Below are 7,149 nucleotides of genomic sequence, written 5' to 3'. Positions count from 1 at the left end.
GTTTTTCCTACTCTTCGGTATCCACCCCTTCATATCTTATGATATCATCCCACAATCTACGCAATAAGGAGAATATTCTAGCGATCCCAAGAACCCACACAAACTTACGTCAGAATTTTTTCCTTATTCGCTACTCAACCATGTGGAACAGACTGCCAGTGAACCTCCGTTGCAGTGAAACTACAACCCGGTTCAAAAGTCTCCTTGACGATTTTCTTTCCGAAAGTGGATTATGTCACCTATTGAATATCAATGTATTCAATAATGATTTATACAAACAAGGTCCGTCATCTATTTAATTGCTTGAAAAGCAAAATAAAACCTTTAAATCTTTCCACGTCTATTTTATTTTATTTCTATCTATCTTAATATATGAAATCTGATTATGTTCGTGTTTATCATTATTTCCGTTATTAATATCATTATTAGTTCCCCGACACATTAGATATTCTTTTTATATCTCCTTATCCTTCTAAACATGTTTAACTCCAGATTGTCCTTTGAAATCAATTTTGACTTTCATAGCATCAATCTTAATTATTATTGCACAAATATTTATACTAATATCCGGTTTCCCTCTGCATACTATTACATATACCTAAATGTATTCATCCGAGTGCACTAAAGGATTTTTATTTTATTTTTCTAAATTGTTGGTTTCCTTCTGAGGTTGATATTTATTACGCAATTATTATTCTTATCATGGATGAAACTTTTCACTAGGTGTTCACTTCTTTTCTTTCTTCTCTCCCTCTAAATAAATATTCTTAAGATTAAGACAATAACTTGTGTTACACTTAAATTAACTTCTCAGACCCGTTTTATCTTCACTGTGCATATATGACTCATACATATTGATATTTTATTATCCTTTTCATTTAATTGTAACTTTTATAGCATCACTCCAAGCTATGTGACTGCACAAACATTTATTCTAGCGTCATATCTTACTGCAATTGTAAGTTATTTTTTCTTAATTATTTTTTGTTACTAATTTAACGATACACACATAGTAGTTTATTCTTGTCCTGTGTTCGTAAACACGCCTATTAGACTGTTTGCGTATTTCACGTCTCCTTTATTTCTATTCCCTTATTTTCTCCATTTCCTTTTTTAAACTCAATTCAATATTCTTCTCAATTGCACAGACCCGATTTATTATTATTAATGTTCTACTATTATTGCTCTAAATTTTTTTTTAAATGGCAAGTATAATGCTGACATTATTGAAAATTGTGTATTATTGCATTTTTTGAAGAAACCCGAAATGGTTTCTTCACAACACTTATGTACCCATAAGATGTTTGTGAATAATAATAATAATAATAATAATAATAATAATAATAATAATAACAGGATGTTAAAAATAATAATCAAGACAACAATTGTTAGTCTCATCAGTGTCGTAAATATAACACTGGGTAGAATAAAAAAAGGTCACAATGACATTCGTGAAATCCAACAAATTGTCAAACACCAAACAACATGATTTCAGAAAAGGATAATCTTGTACAAGAAAGCTCATTATATCAAGAGAGCAATAGACAGAAGATCCGAATAACAAGACATCAGTGGATATTATGTACATAAACTATAGTAAAGCATTTGATAAAGTGCTGAAAAGCAGACCTCTATTTTAGCGAGAATGTTCAGGAGTTTCAGAACCTCTCTTAAAGTAGATCAAGGATTGCTTTATGTGTTATAAACAGAAAAAAAAGAATAAATTCGAGATGCCTTCCATTGGATTCAGTACTTACTGGAGTTCGTAAGGTCACATCTTATTTTCTTTGCCTCTTAAACTGTGTAAATTCTCTCCAAGTAAACTTGAGGCTCCGACAGTACTTTACGCTGATGATGTAGATTATATTATATTATATACTATTTGATGTGAAATAGTATGAGACGAGAACTCATATTCACTTCAGGCAGACTTAGAGGTTGTTACTAGATATTCTAAAAGGTGATTGATGCCTATCAGAGCGAACAATTGTGTCCTGAGTGTCTTGAGCAACAATCAAACCGAGATTGAGATGCTTTTTTCTATTTAAAGGAAAACATTTCATTTCACCTAGCTTATATTAAGACACTATAAATTAATTGAGAATAAAGTAGTTGAACTCATCACTTAATTGTCCTACAATTTTCTGCATTACTGGATCCATGTTGGTTGGCGAAATAGCTTTATTGACCCATAAACTACACATGGCTTTTCACGCTCACATTATTGGATATAGGTCAGGTGTCTATTTGCCGAATAAGGAACGAGTGTATTGCGAAAATCCCTTTCATATAACATTTTAACCATGACAACTGGTTTATAAAGGCGAAAAACATACATAAGCTACTGCTTTTTATTATCATGAGTGCCGTCGAAGCATTCTTGTCATTTAATAATAATTAATGTACACTTTGCTTTCCAATTAAATTTATAAATGGCCATCAAACAAATGTAAAAAATAACTCGCCAAGAATTCTGTCATTATCCGGGATTAAATGATTTTAAGTCGTATATTAAATGGAACTACAATTTGTGATCCTACATAAATGATCATTTGAAGAAATCAATGAGTTTAAGTGACGTTTAAAAACGGTGACTTTTATGAAAAAATCTCACTCAAATTGTAAATATGTCTCTAGGTTGGGAATAACGCTACATATTTTACTTCTGGGATTTTAGTAGTTGAATATATCAGCATGACTAGGTCTTATTAAATCATGTGCTAAATGGCTTCATGTTATGAAGTTTAGATTAAATGACCCGAAAGCAAAACCACAGTTGTCAACTTATTTTCAGTGTTGAGATTTCGCTTGTTTGTGTTATAATCCAATGCTTCAGACTACAAACTATGGTTTACAACATATTATTATTTTGTTTGGAGTTTTTTCACTCCAAGCACCCTGTCATACGTTATGTAGAACGCAGCTGGTATATACTTGAAAGAAATATCAACCAAAGATACCAATATTACTGTTGACAATACCTGTAGACTTTGTTATTCATCCGTATCGATTAACTATTATTTTCCAATAGAAGCTAAAGCAAATTACTATTGATATTCGTAAATTCTTATACTGAATAAAGAATTAAGCTATTTTCAAACGGAAAGTTGAAGATACTACAAATACTTAGGATTTACCTGTGACTTTTCGTTGAGCTTTACTACAGTTGTTGGGATCACAGATCAAATTACAAAGCAACAACAGAGCCAAAGTGTACACTACAAAACAGAGAATGTTAAGTTAATGCTTTTGGTGTTTATTTCGTGCTTTTTTATACAGCATAAGATGACTTATATATGAAAAAACTTGATACTCATACAATCCAACCAACCCACGGCAATTGAAATACAGAATAACCGCCTCTAGTCAGGCCGTTCAAGGTCGTTGAAACGAAAGGGCGGGCACATTCGAAGGGACCTAACGTTTAAACCGTGCCAGATATTATTTCTAATCCCCAAAACTTGGTTGTAAGTCAACTGCCAGGGTGTCCTATGTGATGTAAACAACCTGCAGTAAAACAATTCTCTACAAATATTTGAAGTCTAATTGTTCCCAGAACATGATTCCCTACCAACGCAGATTACTGTTTTTAACGCCGGCCTATCCTGAAAATAAAAGCCTCGTCGCACCTTATCTTCTAGAAAAGAAATGCTGATCACTTAGAACAAGTTCCAAAGAGTGAAACGAAGCAGATCACTGAATTCAGGAAAGAAATTACAAAAAGATCGACCTTACAATCTGGGATTACTTCCGCTAGGTTATAACAGAATAACAAGAAAATTTAGTACGTTGCATGACATGCAACCCGAACCACATCTCCCTGAAACCCACCATTCTAACCCAGGATATAATGCTCCACGAGTCGTAGACCAAAAAGATAATATACAGACGAATTATCATCGCCTATTTAATATAAACCAGTCTTATACGGAAACCACTACCAGATGACATCAAGAACGCCATGTATAAGTTAGGCTCGAAAGACACACTCGATCTGCCGTCCTACCCATGGGAGTGCATGAAGACTGATTGTCCTGACGGATAGTTTTTTTGCAATCAGTTTTCCTACAACACTAAAAAGCGTGTTTTACCCACCATAGTTTATTAGTAACACTAATTTCATCTACCCAACCTCATCTCTCAGAACGTCCGTTTATTTTTTCATTAAAAATTCACATATTAAGAATTAGAACGACATATACAAGCGAACAATATTGTTTTAAATTATAAATATATATATGAAAACATAAACACTGATACATATTCACTTCATAACAATAATGGGGAGGTAAGGATAAAGAGAATATTAAATGCGTATGATAAAAATAATAACAGTGAACAGAAGTTAAAGAAGTTACGTCCCCTTTTATGAAGTTAAGATAGAGCGGGATGACCACTGGCTTCTATTCTGAGCCATATCTGATAACGTCTCTAGCCACTGTGTTGCACCATATCTCGGGCCCCAGCCAGGGAGTCGTGAAGGGTCAACAGAAGCCAGCCCTTTGCAGCTTTCTTTCATACCACGACACCATGTCATGTACTGACCACCTCTCCGCTTTTTCCAATCAGTCCTAGCGTCGGCAAATAATGCACAACGTGGAATTCTCTGAGACGACATTCGTAGAACATGTCCAAGCCACCGAAGCCGGTGTTTCAAGACGGTGACACAAATTGCATTATCGTCGCTGTGCCCGAACACACGGTGCGGAACCTCTGCATTACTGACATGGTGTTGTCACTGGATGTCAGCAATCCTTCGGAGACAACGATGATCGAACACAGAGTCGTCTAACATCCTCAACTCGGAAAGGCCAGGTTTCACAAGGATAGAGGAAAACTGCTCTCACAGTCGCGTTGTAGATCCGACCTTTTACGGCCAGACTAACATCACGAGGGTGCCAAAGATGGCCCAGATTGGCATAAGCCGCTCTGGCTTTCACTATACATGAATTGATCTCATCACTCACGCCACCACCAGCACTTATGCAGCTACCTAGATACACGAACTTCTCAACTACTTCTATCTGCTCACCATCCAGGGTGAGTACAGGATTAGAATCCTACCAGTCTTGTAGAAGTACTTTGCACTTCGAAGGTGCAAAGCACATACCATACCTACGGACACTGATTGCCAACTGATTAAGTGAGGATTGCATGCCTTGGGCATTATCTCACAGTAAGACAATATCATCCGCATACTCAAGGTCGAGAAGTCTTTCTCCAAGCAGCAGATCCACGCCGCCATTACTTACATCCATCAGAGCTGTTTCCAGAATGTCATCGATGGCAAAGTTGGAGAGGAATGGTGAGATTGGGCAACCTTGCCTAACCCCACTGCTCGAATGGAACAATGGAGAGAGGTGGTTGTATGCCCTCACTCTGCATGAGGTGTTTGTATATAGGGCTTTTAGGATGTTAATAAACTTCTCAGGCACACCCTTCTTCAATAGACAATCCCAGAGAACAGTCCTGTCCAACGAATCGAAGGCAGCCCTGATGTCAAGAAACACTACGATTGTTGACCTTTGATAAGTATGGCGGTGTTCTAACATTTGGCGGAGGGTGAAGATGTGATCAATACATCCTCGACCAGAACGAAACCCAGCCTGCTCCTCGTGAGTCAATCTTTCACGGGTTCTGAACAACCTACGAGGTATGACGGAAGCCAATAGCTTGGAGGCAATCGGAAGTAGACTTATCGTTCGTTAGTTGTTGTAGAAAGTAAGCCCTTAAATAGAGAAACAACTGCCGACTGATCCTACAATGTTAGATCCATATATTACCGCGTATTAACGCCTGATGAGAAACTAATTGAAAACAATATTGTTCACTTGTATATGTTATCTTTTATTAGCTCATATATTTATTTGCCTGATTAGTCAACTAATTTACCCTTAGCCGCTGCACTTTCTCTACAACTTGTGATTCCAAATATTTTATATTACAACCAACAATTCAATCCATAAACGTGATTACTGCTGATCTTGGTAATTCCACTAGTCTGGGGGATGTACACACTCAAGATATATCAACAACCAAATAATTCAAAAGTAATAGGACTAGTGCAGGCATTCGGCCAGATCATTAACATTAGAATCTACACAAGACCTGGAACCTACCTTAATTCTGAGGTACGAATCCAAAGAAAACAATTTGTTAACACTAGCTCGTCACAAAGATATTGAACATATTCTTCTGTTACATAAAAAATAAACTAAAACGTTCCTACTTTGCGCACTCAGCATATGGAAACTGATTTCTGAGTGTCAAGACATCTATTTACGTCGAGGACCATATAAGTTGAGCACTTTTTGGAACCCAAAAACAAATAAATACTTTGAAATCTTCAAGAACTTTCCAAAGTGTTGAGAACATTTTGCTAATAAACATGGCGACCAGAAAAATTCTAAGCACCAGTGACATGGAAAATTTATTTCGACTTACCAAAGATCTCCGTTTTCTCCCTTCGAAGTATATAGAGCAGGTAACTTTCAAGAAGTCCTCGAGCCATCTGTTGCTTAAATCAATTACTAGTAATGTGTGACAGAGTTCACTAACAATCATTCGACAGGTGAGACTACATTGTTTTCAAGCGAAAAACTAGACATATAATATTTTATTCTAATCTATGGCGTACAATAACCACGTATTCAGTGTCAAAACCTGTGGATAAAAGCATTATAGTTCACCGCCTTAGAATCTTATTAGTTTTGATGGTGAAGCATACTTAGGATGGTTAGCAATCTGGCCAATGAACCAGCAGCAAAATTATATGCACTAGTTGGTGAAATACATCTTCAAATAAACTACTTGATTAATTATTCTCGGATCTACGTGGAATCATATTGAGTAATCTTGTCGACAATCATCCTGATTTATAGTACCTAATCGTTGGGAATTATTTAGTTGTCCTTTGCCAAACCCACTTTGATTATTAAGGGGTTCCTAATACTTATTATAACAACAATTTAGTGATCTTTTGTATCATCTTGCAGCGTTAGGTATGGATGTGAAAATGATTTGAGAAATGAATACGTATCGCTGTATGTATTCACTGGACTACTGCAAACATATATAGTCAATATATTGTTGCAAAAAAAAAAACAAGACACTGAAAGTAATTCGCATATTGATTGCATAAGCAGTCAC

Source organism: Schistosoma haematobium, chromosome 4 (genome assembly GCF_000699445.3).
Source record: "Schistosoma haematobium chromosome 4, whole genome shotgun sequence".
Taxonomy (NCBI): domain Eukaryota; kingdom Metazoa; phylum Platyhelminthes; class Trematoda; order Strigeidida; family Schistosomatidae; genus Schistosoma; species Schistosoma haematobium.
This window is presented reverse-complemented; position numbering follows the sequence as displayed.